The 17,868-nt window shown below is 40.0% G+C and overlaps 1 protein-coding gene and 1 non-coding gene across 2 annotated transcripts in view; one reads left to right on the top strand and one right to left on the bottom strand.

Moving 5' to 3' along the window:
• Window positions 1–17,868, bottom strand: part of LOC122617976 (poly(rC)-binding protein 3) — a 97,511-nt gene that overhangs the window by 74,912 nt on the left and 4,731 nt on the right. The window lies entirely within an intron of this gene.
• Trnac-gca lies at window positions 12,906–12,977 on the top strand. Its single transcript has one exon. It is a non-coding gene; the product is annotated as a tRNA-Cys (tRNA).

Genomic DNA, 17,868 nt, shown 5'->3' with positions numbered 1-17,868 from the left:
CCTCTACCAAATGGGAGGGCGCGGTATATTGTTATTAAAAAATAAGCAAAATAATTAAAGCAACGCGTTTAACTTTCTAAAAAATATATCTATTGTATAATTGGTTTATATAGAATACGAAAATTTATGCATTTTGAATGTATTTAGGTAGTAGGATTTTTATTTAATCAAAAGATACGAATTATACAATAAATAATATAACTTTGGAAATTAACAGGGAATATACCCTGCACTTAATCATTTCATATCAGTAATCAATCTTTATCTTTATCAATCGGTTCTTTATCCAGATGAAATGTAATATACATATACCATACAAGTGAGAAGCGCCACAGAGAAGGTGGAACCATATAATTTTCTACGTTTTTGCATAGCTTTGAAGTCATAATTTCGCACCTATGAGGCTCAGAAACCTATATAACTTATTTATTATTTATTTCAGAATATAGTTATAGATAGAGATGTAGTTTAAGGAGGTTTCGGCTACGCCTGCGAACAGCAATTCGTGTTTTTGTGGGGGACTCAACCATCGCGCGCATGCAAATTTATGACAGGTGGCACTAGGCTGCTGGGATGTGTTCGCTGGAAACAATGGCGTTAGGGGCGAAGTGGATGGTGAGCGGAGGGCGTGCCTGGAGGTGGGGCAGGTACATCGGATGTGTGCGGATATGTTTTGCCGCTCGAGTGAGTGTGTATGTGTGAGAGCTTTTTTCCGTGTGTTCCTTCTATAAAATAAAAGAGTGGCTTTACATGTTATGAGCGGACGGAGGGGCGGTTTTTGTTTGGGTGGTTGAATCTGTCAACACGGGGCTGACACACACGCACACCCACATCCCCCACACACACATGCACACACAGGAAGCATTTGTTTGCTCATGTTTGTTGCATGTGTTTGACGTTAACGCGACACAATTAAGTCGCTGAAGTGCGCCTACATCCACACAGGCCCACAATCACACACACATACACACACAGCGACGAGCCAGGCATTACACATTTCAATTTTGAAGTGACTTGAGCGAGAGGGACGAACAGCCGTCCCTGTCTCTCACAACTTTCTTAATGAAATTTCAATTTATCTTCATCCATGAGAGAGAAAGAAAGAAAGTACATGTGGGCATGCAAATTACATTCCCTATTCCGATTCTCTCTGCGGCTTTCCGTTCCATTATTCCACTGCTTTTCACTCCCACTTATAATTGAAGGCATTATATGCACACATTTTAATTACACGATTTGAAAGGATTATGATTATGCTCGCGATTGTGCACATGCAAATCTCCTGCGAATTTCCCCGCCACAAAAAGTTTTAAATGCCATCGGGTCGACTTCCACTAGGTTGAGTGAAAGTTGCCTTGATGCGAGGTGAGCGCGCTGGCGAGCACTTCTGGGGAAATCAGGCTTGGCCTGATAATCAAGTGGTTGCATTGAGTGGTCATTATGAAACGCACCCAATGCCACTGCCTCCGATGAGGATTTTGCTGGCCTTCCCTTCCAGAGCGCACCTTAAAGGCCCGGTCTTTATTTTTCATCATGTGAAAAACACGATGATATGTGTATAAAGTTTTCATTTTCCTAAAAATTTAAGGCACTTTGGTTTTCAGTTGCGTAGTTTTGTGTCAACTAGCAGATGTTCGTTGAAATATGCTTCGGAAGATACAAAGCGGTGCCTAGGAACATAAGCCGGTTGCGAATTAAAGCTTTATTTGCTTTATAATAATTTTTGTAAGTGTAGGTCTACAGCTTTTCTTCAGGCAATGGATGACTCATCCGAAGCGAAAGATTACCCGTCATCTAATTGCAACTTAAAACGGCCATCCGGCAACACATTGTCATTTAAAGCCAGAATTAAGCACACACATGTCTAATTAGCAACTCATTAGCCAGCACGTCGATGCAACACAATGTCGTGCCATCCAGCGCAAATGGGAATCCCCTGGTTCCCAGCGGGGGGTGGTGATTTGGGGTGGTGGCACGTGGAATCAATGCTTATCGGAAAAATGCAGCAACCGCAGGAGAAAAACCAAGGGGAGCGGTCAGCACTGGTAAACTGAAGTTAATTGTTTCAGGCGGGTGAAATAAAGTCCACCAGTGAGGAGTTGCTGCCACTGACTTTCATTTGGTCATCGTCACATTTTCAGTTGGTCATTGTAGGCCCCAATAATCGGGGTACCAGCATCACGCAAGTATCAAACAACTATCGAGGGTTTTAATTAAATTATAGATGAAGCCTAGCCTATGTATGTATCCCAATACCGAACTAAGTCTTCCAATAAAATGGATTATTCTGTCCTAATAACACCCCATAGATATGGTATTTTTGCATGTGAGCTTACGTATTTAAGGATCAAAAGTCGCATCAAAATCAGAAGCAGAGGATATTTGATATTAAGGACAATGAATACCACATGCAAATGACGAAAGGTTGACCTTTTCTATTTTTGTGTCTGGTGCTGTTGGTTGACTAAGTAGCAGCAATTTCCAATTATCGATAAATAACTGAAGTGAAGAGCTGGCAAAATTGTTGTCATAAAAAGTGGCTTGTAAATTCAGCAGCTGTTCATTGGATGGTGACGAGAACGACGTCGCCGGCCAAGCAAATTACAATGAGAAAAGAAGAGGAGGAATAAAAGTTTTTATCAGGAGAACATCAAGTCGAATGGGGAATACCCTGGTTTGGCAATTTAATTAGGATATATTGGTTATGTGCTCAAGTTACTGTGTCTTCTACACCTACAGCTACTTCTACTCTTAGCAATTCGACTTATATTAGCTATTTAAATTATACAAGTTTACTGAGCTGCTATGGCACATCATGACCAACCATATGGAGATGAAGTAACTCATAAACATTTCCTGTCCAGGATGAGTCAAATCAGTTAACAGTAAGTGGAGCGAAGAATATGGTAGTAGGACATTGCCAAGTCGATAAACAAAGAGACAACTTCGGACCTGTACGAGGTCCTGTGCACATAAGCAGACGTTTTAATTTTATCGAACGGATGACAAGCTGCTGGGCATCGGAGGACATTGCAGGACTTTGCAGCACTTCGCAGGACATCGCAGAACACCGACCGGACAGGCCAGGACCAACATCGGGCCTCACAATTGAGTACGCTTGGCGGCGCAAATAAGTCCAGCACGGTCCGGAGAAAGGCGTTGCCCACTGGACAATGACAAACCCGTTTCGGAAACTGTGGGAAACCCAGCAGAAAGGAAACACCGCTCACATGTGGGGCGAGTGTCTGTGGAGGGGGAGTGCATTTTACAAGCCGTTGCCTCTTAATTTAAATATGTTCCAATGCACAAAGCTAAATTAAAATGTATTTATAAAGCACAAAGGGGGCGATGTATGCAGAGGGGGCGTGCAACCGAGCAGGAACAACCCTTTTAATGACTATTTTTATCAATATGCGCGCGCTCACCTTGCGAGCGCTCAATCCAGCGTTAAGTACAAAATCCTTTAATAAGACCAAGCCCGCTTCAACCAGATCCACCCCCTCCCCCTCTACACTTCCCCTCTGAACACCCCCTCCTCGCGCACTTCATGTTTGTGTGCTCTTGCTTCATTTAGCCAGCTCTCCCGCATCTGTTCACTAAACAGTGTCAACCGCGAAGCCAAACCAAAGTCCCTCTTTGGGTCCAAAGCAGCCGCATATTTTTGGACACTCACACGGCAGGGAAGCCCATAGCCAAGGATCAAGGATTGGGGTAGAGGGCAGAGGCTGATTGCCAAAGGATTCCCCGTCTCGCGGGCAATTAGTGTGGCAAAATCGGGTGACGGAAGTGTACCCACAGACAAAACTGTTATGCGGTGGATACGTGTGCTGAAGCTGGAAAGGCGGGGGAAAGGGTTGTAACAGGATGCTACGCATTAAATGATTTATTCAAGTGAATCATCATGAGTAGAGGGGGGGATAGATTGCTGTTCTCAATAACTATGGAGTGTTTTCAGGAGATGTATCATCCCCTTAAGTCTTTTCCACTGGCGGCTATTCCACTTTAGATTATTTAATAACTTTAAACGGTGTACCTGATAAAAAGATTTGAGGGATATGTTTCATTTCATTTATTGCATTACTGGATAGTACATTTTTAGCTCATGACCACTTTTCAGAAGGTAAATATGAAACGTCGAACATAAGCGTGTTCTAAACATCTGGCAATGCAAAATAAATCGTTGCAAGATGTGTAATCAATAAGGCAATAACTAGTGAGGCAACTCAGATCGAAAACTTTGACTCATTGGACATTACCTTGACCATCCCTGTTACAAATTTATTTTTATAAAAGAAAGGTGAAGGACGTTACACGTTGTATTAAAAAACAATATATCGTTATAGTCGAATTTGTCGACTTTCAGATACCCATTAGAGAATTGTGACAGTTTTGCTCAATACCTCTAGTTTTCGTAGTTCCTGAGATCACAGCACTCATACGGACAAATAGATGCACAGAATGACATACGGACTGACAGCCGGACACGGACAGATCGATTGTGCTGGTTTAACAATATATATTTAAACTTTATAGAGTCGGAAGCACTATCTTTTACCTGCTACACATTTTTTAAAGAATGTTATGTTCAGATTTTTAGGCATATTATTTTACCGATTCAGAAAAAAATGCGGTCTGTGCAGCAGTAGCTTGCTATCCGGGCGTAAAGAGCCGTTCCCTAGTCACAGCCATATTCAGTGCCAGAATCTCAATCAGCATCGGAATCGGCATTGGAATCGGACTCGGTCTTGACCAGAAAGTGTGGGCCTGGTCAGAACAAGCTGAACAGGCGGCTTCGTGGCCGCTTAGGTGTATTTCCCTTTGATGATGATGATGGCATGTTTTACCCGACCATTGGAGCATGCAAAGAACTGGCTCACCACAGCAAACAGCAGAACCAGAAGCAAAAGCAAACGGAGTGGGTGGGTGGTTGGTTGGGTGAATGAATGCGCGCTTGAATAGTTTACCCACTACTGACTCCCTTGGAAACTTTGGGCCAACTCCTTTACTTTGCTGCAATTACTTCGCGCAGCGGAACAAAATTAACTTTTATTGGCTTCATAATAATAAAGCTTACGGTTTCCTTCGACTCGAAAAAATTTTCCTTTAAATTTATTGTTTTGCTGACTAGCCTAAATGAGAAAATTGGAAAAAAGGCCATCTCAGCTCCCTACAAAATTGAATTAGAGTAGAAATTTAAATGGCACAAGGCAAAAGACCGAAAGAAAAGCAACGATAAAAATAAAAAAAGAGCAGGAGACACGTAGCAGTTGGTTGACCGTCTTGTTTGTATATTATTTATTTTAATGATTGTGATTACCCGAAAAGGAGCCCACAGCCAAAACTGAACCGGGCGCAAGCCAGCTTTTCCACCCGAAAAGCTCAGCCGAAAAGCGTGCTAGGAAATCATTTGAGAATTGCTCGGCTAGGTTAAAAAGGGCGTTGTGTCGGTTTTCTGTTGGGCATGCCAACTTAAACATTGATGGTTGAATGCGAACCATGTAAAATATTAAGGGGTAATTTGTCACGAAAGGGAAAGGCAAAGAGGGTAGCCACCGGAGATTTGTATGCAATTTCTTAGCCCAACTTTACAAGTAAGACTAAAAAGTAATTAAAGTATTTCGAATCACCAAATTATGCTACGTCAGGCAATGTGAAAAAATAATGTGTTTGGACAGATTACTATGTGCTGAAATCAAATGTAAACTAAAAGCAAATTAAATAATTTTAAAGTTCCCTTTTACTCAATAGTTAAAATAATTGGAAAGTGATTTTGGCTCAGTAATATAAAATTAAATATTCTTTGGAAAAACTTAAACAAAAATATCTAGGTGGTATGGAAAAGAAAAACAATTTTTTTCGTCTTTATTATGCTTTCTCTATGGCTTTAAAATTTAAATTATCGTCATAAATGTTATAGCTAACTGCATTTGAAGTAAGAATTGCCGACAACAGTAATTTATGGTTTGGTTTGGAATGTGAATAGTGTACATACATAAGTATTATTCACATACTTATATACACATTTTTCATCTCAGCATCATCTAAAATGTGGATTCTGTTTAAGTTTCTGTTTTTCCCTTTTACAAACAATTTTAAAACATCTAAATGGTCGCCCTTTCCATATCTTGTAAAATATTTCCTTACAAAAAAGCTTCTCACAATGGGTTTCAATAAACATTCAAGTAATGTTCAGTGCTTGCCCCAAAGCATTTTATGATTACAGACACGTCATAAAAACCCTATAGTGACTGGCACGCCTCCGCCCCTCCATCGACAAACATTTGCAGGGCTCGTCTCTACATGGATATTGACTGAAATCTCAGCTGCGGAAATATTGAAATCTAAAAAGCAAATAATTTAATTCGCTTAAACTTTCAGGCTGAGTCAGGATTAGGATAGCGCCAGGTAGGGGTGATGTGGACGGGATGGCGAGGAGGCACAAAGGACGACATAGACAAGCTCCACTGCTGTAGCCTCACATCCGGAACTGGATGAGGAGAGGAGGGATGGGCAGGGGTTGGAGGGCCGGGTACGGAAGCCACAGTCACCATCATATTTGAATTTGCAAATGGGGAGAGGGAGTGGTGGAGGATCGACTGCAGGGGTGTTTCTGTCACGCATTAACTAGGAGCGGGCAGCACTTCTACTTGCCACCCACCCACAAGACACTCAACGTTTTTAGCGCAGGCTGTCAAGGCACAGGACCCAAATGACACAGGGAGTAAAGAGGCGCACTGCACCATTTTATTTGCAGAAGCAAAGCGAATTAAATATGCGATATTGTTTTTATAAATCAATAGGTTATATATTTTATAACCATATTTTTATGAGAAACAAGAAAATATCATTTATCTGCCAAGAATTATTTTCTTGCTGTGTTTCTTATGAATTTTCACAAAGGCTATTGGCTCATAAAGGCATATAGGAATAGGAAATGTATTTCTAAAGTGCCTAATATATTCTTGCAAAACATAAATAGAATAATTTATTATTTAAGTGAGTCTTATATTAAAGTATTTATAAGTCATATACTTACGGCGCACCGAACTTAAGCCAATAAAAAATACATTTTCGGACACGAAATTAGAGAAGAATAAACGCGTTTTTTCGCTCAGTGTGTGCTTGGATGGGCGAGAGGCCGTCTCTGTTCCTCCTGTCTCATTTGCTTCCAATTTTTATTTGCCGTGTTACATCCAGCACACAGAATGTAGAAATGCAAAGAGAACGAGAAAATGGGGCTAAGAACGGGAACTACAACAAAATTGCCGTAAGGCATTTGACGCGTCGCAGAGTTTGCCTCTAAATGCTTTTGGGCCAGCACTTTAGTGAATAAGTTAGGAGGAGGGTAGGGGGTGGGGCATTTGCTGGGAATTGGACCGGTCCTGCTGCTCCTGCTCTTTGTGCTCCTTCCACGCAGACAGCTCCACTTGAGCGGATAATTTTCACGGTTGTGTTTTTATAATGATGTGAAAATTCCGTTGCTTTTTTATGGGGCATGGGGGTGAGGAGTGTCTGACCGGGATTTGTTGTGACACTTTTTGCAACCAGTATTCTACATAGTTTGTCATATTTTGGGCATTAAAATTGTTTAGGTCTGGGAGACATTCATCCTTTCAAAAGCGGTCAGTTAAAATTCATAGAAAAGTGCTTTATACATTTTTAACAAAATTAGGAGTTTAGCTGTGTTTTTAAATCCGCTGACACCATAATTTTGACATTGAATTTGAAAAACAGAGAATAAATAAATAAATGTTATGATGATATATTATGTCGTAAAATTCACCAATTATCACGCACAAGTTAGTTTAAATTAATTGGTCTATTGAATGTTTTACTAGTAGTTGTACATAGGTAAGAAATACACATATTTTATGCCGTATAACATAAAATGAAGGAGTGTAATTAATTTAATTATTCTGTATCCATAAGGCATATTAAAGTTAAATAAACAGTTTTTAGTTATTTAACACACTTGATATCTTATCTTAATTTTCTTTCTATCTCGACACCTCAGAAACATTTTAGAGCTATCAGCTTCCCCACTTTCGCTCATTCATCTCTAAATTCCAACTTAAAGTTGGTCACCAGCCACTCAAGTTGAGGGGTCTCGTTGCTGGCCAACTTCTCTGTTACATGCCATCAAGTTCCTTCAAATTTTATAGCCTTCCCTTGCCCAGGTGAGTTTTGATTACCGTTTGAGCAGCTGCATTTGAAATCAGTTTTAGTTTGCATGTCCTTTAGCGCAGAAAGCGGAATTGAAATTGAATTTTCGATGGAACCGACACTTTGATGATGCTGTTGTCGTTCCTAAACAAGGATAAACAGAGGACAAAACACAGGACACTTAACGCTTTTGGGGCATTTAAGGACGGGTTTGCAGGCGACCTTTAACTTCGGGATTTCTGATTTGTCCCCTTTTGATTGACTGACTGACTAACCGAATGAGTGAGTGAATGAGTGACGGAATAACTGAGTGATTGACTGATTGCCTTGCATGTCCTGCCCCATGTCAACTTGCTCATCTTCCCACTTTCCCCTCAGATTTGCAGAATGCCTGTGGGCCTGTTAGTTGAAATGGCTAAAAAGCTTTTTTGTGATAATCGCAGTTAAGTGTCAGTTTTAATCGAAGGGCATCCCCAAATGCTTGTCCTTAGGCGAGGATATCTTTTGATTTTCCAACTGTCCTAAAAGCTACGGATGTGAAGAAAATAATAGTTTTTTGTTGTCCATCATTGTACACAATTAATCTAAATTAAATGTATTAACCTATTACATTATCAACCAAAAGCGTTCTGTAACTTTGTTTAATCATAACTCACTTGGTGGTTGTCACACTAACGATTTTATTTCGGGCTTACTACCTTTAAGAAACCAAATTTTATACCCGTTACTCGAAGAATAAGAGGTACAATAGATTCTTTGAAGCAGTATGTAATAGAATGAACGAAGAATTACTAGCCGAGTCGATTTGATTATGTCCGTTTATCTTTCAACGAGATCTGAGGAACTATAAAAGCCGGAGCCTTGAGCTTGTGACCCCTGAGTGACCCCCGAGCTGTGCAGAAGCCGAAATTTTGTTTGATATTATTATTATACCCGTTACTCATAGAGTAAACAAGACGTACAAGACGTAAATTTCTATCGATTTGCCAAAAAAACTTTTTGCCACGCCCACTCTAACACAAGCCGCCCAAAACTGCCATGCCCCCACTTTTGAAAAATGTTTTGTTATTTTTTTATTTTTGTATTAGTTTTGTAAATTTCTATCGATTTGCCAAAAAACTTTTCGCCACGCCCACTCTAACGCCCACAAACCGCCAAAAACAGTCAGTGTTGAAGTCTCTCCTTCGCACTTCCACTAGCTGAGTAACGGGTATCAGATAGTCGGGGAACTCGACTAAAGCGTTCTCTCTTGTTGTTGTTATCAACTTCTATCGATATTTCAAAGTATTTCAAAAATATTGAAATGACTTCCTCGCACTCCCACTAGCTAAGTAAGAGGTATCTGAATGTCGAGGCAATCAACTACAGCGTACTTTCTTTTCTTTTAAGAAAACATGTTATTATTACATTCAGAGCATGAAGCTTTAAGATAAAATATTGAGTTAACGATGAACCTTATGTGAAATAATTTTTATTAAAGCCTTCTGTTTCGCATTTTCCCAAATAAATTGGTAATTTTTCAATTTCATATAAATTTGCGCATGCATATTTCTCATCACATTTTACCCCTACCCACACTTTACACTTCTTGCTCCCATTTTCTATCTTCCGTTTAGAATGCAAATTACTTTGATTCTAATTAAAATATCTGAGCACTGCTTTTGCTGGTTTTTCGGCGTTATTTTCATTATTTGTTCATATTTTTGGCTCGGTTCGAAAACACATTTTGACTAGGAAATGGGGCGAAAAGTCTTAGGGAATCTATTATCGTTTGCACTGCACCAGCGGTTAATGAAAAGTCAGAAAACTATTTCCAAAAAATGGGTGTGGCTGAGCCACCACACAAGTAAAGCGTTTGTTGGCTTTGGAAATGTGTTCCATTCCAGATAGCTTGTTTGCCGGCTGCTTAAATTTACAAAAATATTTTCCACCAGAGTTGCCACAGTTTGCGCACGCCAATTATAAAGGTCCTCATAACTATTTTTCTAAGCGTTGATGGGGTTAAATTCAAGCAACTTTTGAAATAAGATTGTTTAGCTTTAATAAGACTGTTTAATGAGACTGTAATAAGTCCGGTCCGGGTTATGACTCAATAAGCGGGCGCTTGACTAAAGCTTGTGTAGATAATAGCAAATGATTACGAATGTACAAACAATAATAGTTCTTTAAAGCAATATTGTTATCCCTATACTAAATGTAAAAAATGTATACAAGATGAGTAAAGTATTTGTCTTAACATGGCAAAGTATTTGTGTATGTATGAAACATTTAAAGCAATAGAACGCTATAGTCGAGCTTCTCAACTATCAGATACTCATTAGTCAGCTAGTGAGAGTACAAAGAAGATGCAGAAAAAAAGTTTTACAAATTTGGAGTCTTTAGTATATGCCATCATAATGGCGGCTCCCTTCAGTTTAATTACACCGTTTGTCTATTCACCAACTTACAATACTCTCTTAATATTTTGACATATATACATATTATATATTACTTACTTCGATATTGAAAAAGGTGCACGCAATATTTTACTTATGTCTAACAAAGGGTTGTATTTGTTATTACATATAGTGTATTTTAAATAAGTTGGACTCCAAGATATTTGGTTTTAAAAACTTGGGTATTGCGGGTGGGATGTCAATATCAGTGTTGCTAACCAAAAAACTCGGCGGCTCCGTCTTGATGGTTTTCCCTCTCCGCACTGTAGGGGTTTTCCCAAGGAAAAACCATTCACCAAACTTTCCCTGGAATTTCCCCTGGGCTTACTTATTCCAATCCAAAAGAGCTATATTGTGTTATCCGGGGTGCGCCCTATCATCCTATTAAATTCTCTTGCCCGTTCAGCAAATTCCTTGGCTATCGGTAGTTCGATCGTCGATTGTCAGCTTGCTGCATAGCCCCTTGTTGATTTTGAAACATGTTGTTCTCACTTAACAAACAGAGTAACTGGTATAAAAATGAGCCAAGGGACTGAATGATCGGAGTAAGTAAAAGTAAAAGGTAATTGTTATATGGATATATAACATTACATACAAAAGGTTCAACTATAAAGAGTGCGGGAAATTCGAAGATATCCAGCAGCTAAGGGTAAGGGTCAGAAACGCGTCCTGCTACTTCTTTCATACTTTTAAACGAATCAAAAATACTCTTTTACTTCAAGAGTAACCAGTATAGTAACCATTTTAAGCACCTAACTCAAAACCATTTGATATCCATTCCAATTTCATTGATGGCTAGCTTATAATTATAATTAAATTTGTCAGCTCCACAGCCACTTGCTATTTAATCAAATTAATTACTGTAGAATAGCAATAATGCAACGGCTGCACAGACAAAGGGAGAGATTGTGGGAATTTAGAAAAAGAATTCCATTTGGCAAATGCCTGGCAAATGCAGAAAAAACCGGTAAAGCCCCAAAACATCTGCAACAAATCAATTATTGCAACAACTTTTCAACTTTGCCCACAGATCGCATCCACTGTTGTGCCGTTCACTTCAACACATTTTTATTGGTTTTGGGTTTTGTTTTTCTAGATTTTAGAGGAGAGAATGAGGACTTATCCATTAACTTTCGAGTAAAATGTGCGCCCCAAAGGTGGGGAAAGGCATCCAAATTGAATTGAATTGACCAAAGTTGGTCCAGGTCCATTCTGTTGCTGGCATAAGTGAGTCGAAGACTTCACTTTGTTTCTGATATATCAAAGGACTTTAAATCAAAATTCAATTACACTCCACCACAAACCCCATACCACAGGATTGCGAGGCAACTGGGACTGCACACCTGAACAGCAAGACCGTGGAAAAGGGAGGTCGATCGAAATTGTGTCGAGAGGAGCCGCCTGGCAGTGACAGAGTTCAGAGGCTTTTCAGGCTCACTTTGAAGTGTTTGATTGTGATGCTGGCACGCACACCTATCCATTTTCCATTTCCCGTTCCCCGATACCAATTTTCACACACCCACTGCAACACCACCCACCGAAATGAGAGCAACCTTTTGCAAACAGAAGCGAAAATCAATCCATGCAACATTTTGCATATTTAAATTAGCCAAAAGCCCCAAAAAATATTCATTCGCTCGCAGAAAGCCAAGTTTAGTCCTTAGCTCTCCAGGGAAAATTCCCAATTTTCAATTTCCACATGGCATTTACCGGAGGCACTGCAGGATCCAAGGGGCAGTGGCAGGGGTTTGGCTATGTCATGGCGAGCTCTTACAACAACTTATAAATAGCCTGAGTCTGTGCAAATTTTCACATTAATTAAATTTCAGCAGCCACGACGACAACGCAACCAGAACAGACTCAGACTAAGAGTTGGTGGAAGGGGTAGGTAGGGGTAGTACCACGACAACGTTGACATATTGAAGGAAAACGACAGATTTAGTACATAATATATAGACAACATATATGCGGTTCGGATGCAGACACAACACAGAGAGAAATCTGCTAGGGTTGCATCCTCAGCAAAGGTAATGCAGTGAACAAAATAAGGCGTGTATGTCATAATAAAAATATTGTTTTTTACAAAAGCTCAGTTATTACTGTTACTGTTACTGGCATGTAATGATGATAAACTACGTTGTTAAAGGGCTAAATAGAAGATATCTAAATTTTTACTAGGTTTCGGTGGATCAATACATCATTACGAATTGACAAGTTAACAAGAAAATCAAAGTAAATCAAAACGTTAGCTTGAGAGCAACGTTACATTGTTTTTCCTCTATACTACTAAAGTTGCACTTTACATGTGGGGGTATAGCTCAGGGGTAGAGCATTCGACTGCAGATCGAGAGGTCCCCGGTTCAAATCCGGGTGCCCCCTTCTTTTTAAGGGGATACTCGTTTTTTTGTTTGCCCAGCGAAATTTTGTGGTCCCTCCTGGAGACGTTTTTCCACGGACATTCACAATTGCCTCAACTATTCCAGTGGCAAGCTCTCCATGCCCGATGAAGCTTAAAATGCTTAAAATTGCCGTGACATCATGAACCACTTCTGGCCTGAGCTGCGTAAACATTTTCCACCGACTAAGGGGTGGCACTCAAAAAGGATGCTATGAGCAGTTGATATTACAGTGGATTTACTTTTTTCACCTAACCAATTCTTAGTTTTTATCACTAAAGTTTTTTCTATTTTTCCAACTATCTCCTAAAGGATATAAGGCGTTTATTAACATAGCTTGGTAATAAGTTGTTTTTAATAATCAGTCATCCGACATGTTGGGCACGTGGAACATCGACATAATTCTCCGAGGTCCTGCACACGCAGATCCCTGGTACTAACCCACTGTGCGGGGCAGAAAAGATGGTCGAGGACAGACCCGAGTTGTTGCCCCCAGCCCTGTGACGACTCTCGAGCGTTGTTGTGGAACTGAGGCCACCGCATTTGGCATAGAGCGGAGAAGTTCCGTCCATCCGATCCGTCCCACCTCCAAATTGGTGGGAGCGTTATCGGGGAGGGAGATAGGATCGGGGGGCACTTAGGAGTGCCAGCGTGTAGTTGTCGTTGTCGCCGTTCGCTGACGTCGTGTATTTATAGCTGAGATTTCTCAGCTTTTATTTTTCGCTTATTTTCTTCTCAGCAATTTTCCCGTGCCATTTACATGGCTACGCAAAAATATGCAAAAATTGCAAGTACAGCAGCAAAACAAAACGAATATATTTATTTCTGTAATTATTTTTGATTTTCTGCATGTTTTCTGCGTGGCTAAAGCACACCAAATTATTGTTAAATTAATTGAAGGCTACGCAAACGGTCAAAAGGTATACAAATAGCTAGAAGTGCCGAGTATCACCTCTGAATTTCGAAAAAATTCACTAATTGGCCTAGAAGAACATGGGTCGAAATGACTAGGCAATAACCGGGATGTATTATAGACACAATTGAAAAAATAAAATTGTATTCATTAATATAAAAAATTAAACTAAATATACTTTAGCTTAGCTTACTAAAACATTTATGGTGATTAACCATTTTAATTTAAACATATTTTAAACAAGGAGTATATAAATAAAGAGATTAGGACAAAATGTTTTTTTTTATTACAAAATATCAATATGAAAATTTGTGATTAGTTGGTTTAAATATGGCAGATATCTTTAGGTTGTAGCTTACCCTCAAATATGGCCGCAAAAGGCACTTTTTATCTTCAGTAAAAAGTACACACAAGAGCAGCCATAAAATTCTATATATCTTAGCTTTTATACTGCTCAGGATACTATTCCCCTTGATGCATCAAGCTGAAATCAGTTTAAATATATTACGCACACAAATCCCCTCAGAAAAGATTACTAAAGCGAAGAGGAGGAATCAAGCTTGAAACGTTATTTTTCTGGCAGCCTCGGCTGGAGATACGTATGATATATCTAATGGCCATGTAAAGAGCATGTAAGCTCCCATCCGGCCGCCCACCTTTTTAGCCCTGAGTACCATTGTCGTCCACATCAATCACACGTCCCGTGTCCTTGTCCGAGTGCAACGAAAAGTATGCAACGATGTTTGCAACTAAGAATCTGTATCTCTGCGCTTGGGACTACTTGTGTGTGTGTGTGTGGAATTGTATAGTGCGTTACCGAACCGCACAAATATGCTGTACGTCGACTCCTTCCCAGCCGGGATTTGTCAAGGTAACCGCAGGGAAGTATTAGAGGAGTAGCAGCCGTTTCCTGGGACCACTCACTCGCACCGCCTCATTAAAATTTTAAATAAATATTATGACGGGTCGGGCACAGTCGAGGGTGCAAATAATTAATGCGATGTAATATCTGCACCACCGAAAGCTGCCTTCGTCAAACTTCGGTCGACCGCAGAAAGTAGCTGTCTCATAACTCAGCAGGCAGCTATGTTGCCATGTAGCGCGAGCTTTGGCATTCTAATTTGATTAGCGGCAGTCGAGGAAAGCACATACCACTGCGTTGGATTGGAGCCGCATCCATTTCCCGATTGATGGCTTTTGCCAACCGAAAACGAAAACGATTTCAGGTGTGGGACACAGTTCCCGTGGCGGCAGCTTCATTAAAACTTTTACCTCGCCACCATGCGGAACATCTCCGCCATGGAGATTGGTTGTGGTCTGCGCTAGAAATGAAAACAGAGAAGAAAAACCGCAACTTTTCATTACCGCTCAGGCTGCCAACACGGCTCAAGATGCGACAGGATTCTTAATTGCAATGCAAATCAAAACCGGTTTGTCCTTTAGTGCATGTAGTTATTGGACTCCAAGACACGAGGAGTTAAAGGAAATCCTGTTATGATAGAGGAGATGATCCTAAAAAATTTGGTTTTTGTTTTTTTTTTAATTTTGACTTTGATTTTTATATTTGAATAGTTATTTATATTTATTGGATAAATTGAATCTTTTAATGCTGCACTGATAATTGCGTTTTGGGGCTTTAAATGATAAGTTTAGATACACTTAAGTAAGACGAGAAAAATTCTTAGCACAAGGAATCCGAATGTCAGCTTAGGAATGCTCTCAAAGCTTTTCAATCCCTATTCATTACTCTACTTCTAAAAAACGCAAACGCTTTCCAATTGCCAATTTTCATATTCCAGCATTTTTTTGGACAAATGCAGTTCCTGTGAGAAGCTCGGCTCAGCGGCTGTCAAGCAAATAACAAATAAAATGCCAAGGGGGCTGGAAGAACCAGTCGGAGGAACATGAGGCGGAGGCCAAGAGAAATCACCAAAGTGCGCCAGTTACAAATCAAAAGGAGAAACCGAAAAGAAAAGGATTTTTATGCAATTTTTTCGCTGCTTCAGATGCTGCTACTGATATGCACAGAGCAAAATTTGTAATGACTGTATGTCACATTTATTTAATACATAAGTTTAAAGGCATTTTTCAGAATGATGTCCTTAAGATTTATTTGCACATTTTTATCGAAATAAACAGTTGAAGCACATTCAAGGCACTATTTATATATGTTAAATATTCTTTTATTTACATCTTACAGTAGAGGGATAATATATTGAGATACATTTTACGTCTTAAGCCTTAAAAAAACGAACTTGAAAAACTTATCGTAGACTCTTAGGCTATTTTATATTCGTTGAAAACTATGTAACCGGCAGAAGAAAGCGTTTTCGACCATATAAAGTACATATATTCTTGACCAGGATCAATAGCCGAATCGATCTGGCCATGTCCGTCTATCCGTATGAACTTCGAGATCTCAGGAACTATAAAAGCTAGAAAGTTTAGATTAAGCATGCAGACTCCAGAGACATAGACGCAGCACTCTAACGCCCACAAACCGCCCAAACCTGCCACGCCCACACTTTTGAAAATTGTTTTGATATTTTTGCATTACTATTGTAAATTTCTATCGATTTGTCAAAAAACTTTTGCCCACGCCCACCCTAACGCCCACGAACCGCCCAAAACTGCAACGCCCAAACTTTTGAAAAATGTTTTGATATTTTTTCACTTTTTTGTTAGTCTTGTAAATTTTCTCTCGATTTGCCAAAAATCTTTTTGCCAAATAACGGGTATCAGATATTTGGGAACTCGACTATAGCGTTCTCTCTTGTTTGGGAATAGGCATTCCATAATCGTTGGCTCTCCTAACAAAAGTCAATAAGTTATTTACGAAAGCATAATTAATCATTCACTATGTTTTTCGTGCAGTGCCCAAATGCCAAGCAAAAGTACCAGCCAGCGGGGTGGCAAAAGGGGGCGGGAGGCGTGTCTATGCCGGGGGAGGTTGGGGTGCTATACAAAATTGGCCAATTTACATGCGTTTGTGTTTTGTGCTGTTTTTGTTGCACGGGGAGGAAGATTGAAGTTCAATTTTGAGTTTTTTTGTGAGTGTGGGTGAAGCAAATGCAAAGTGGCAAAGTTGCAGGGAAGCGGGAGATTTTTGGCTACTGGTTGGGGTCTAAGGGTGGAGGATAGACAGAAACTCAAGGTTCGAGGTGGCGGGGAGTGAAATTGCAAACTGCTGCAGCGTTGAAATGCCAGCAAAGAGTTTAAGCCCAGCCAAGCGAAGCACTCAAGAGGCATTAAGACAGAGACACAGACGAGAAGATAGATAGATAGATAGATGGATAGCTGGAGAAAGCTGGGAGGTGTGGGGCAGGAGAATGGAAATCGCTTTGAAAGCGTCTGCAACGGAAGGGCTTTAATAAGCTCCAGGTGAGTGGGCTGGCTGCTCCGGGGAGCTCTCGGGCAAACTGTGGTTTCCATGGTTTACTTACAATTTAAGCAGCCGCTTCCTTGGAGCCCCTGCCTGCTGTGCACACGTTGCGTATACGCAACGTGTCCCCTGACACCTCGGGATCGTCATGCAACCGTGGCGAAATGACAACATTGTTACTTGCATTACGCTAATGAGCTTACCAGGCCCCCAATGTAACTAATGAAGCGACTGCGGCTTTTAGAAGTGTTTATATTTATCCTTGCAGAGGACTTATGCGTCATGCCAACAAAGACTGACTTTTTAATTTAAAGCAACTTTACAGGAGATTGCAAATATAATATATAGGCAAGATAAAATACGCATGCACATCTTGTATGTAGCTTTTATAAATACATGTTGATATGTATATGCAACACTTAAGCAGAACTATTCAATACAATAAGGTGGTTAAAGCGATGTGTGTGTAATTAATTGGGCAAATACAAATCCCAGCTGTATTAAATTGCATAATCTATATCAATAAAATCCATATTTGGTCAGTAGACTAATTATTGACCAGTTCTAGGTAAGAAATTA

The sequence above is a fragment of the Drosophila teissieri genome, chromosome 3L, assembly GCF_016746235.2.
Source record: "Drosophila teissieri strain GT53w chromosome 3L, Prin_Dtei_1.1, whole genome shotgun sequence".
In the NCBI taxonomy this organism is placed as follows: domain Eukaryota; kingdom Metazoa; phylum Arthropoda; class Insecta; order Diptera; family Drosophilidae; genus Drosophila; species Drosophila teissieri.
The sequence above is the reverse complement of the archived record's forward strand: the minus strand, read 5'-3'. Positions and strand labels throughout refer to the sequence as shown.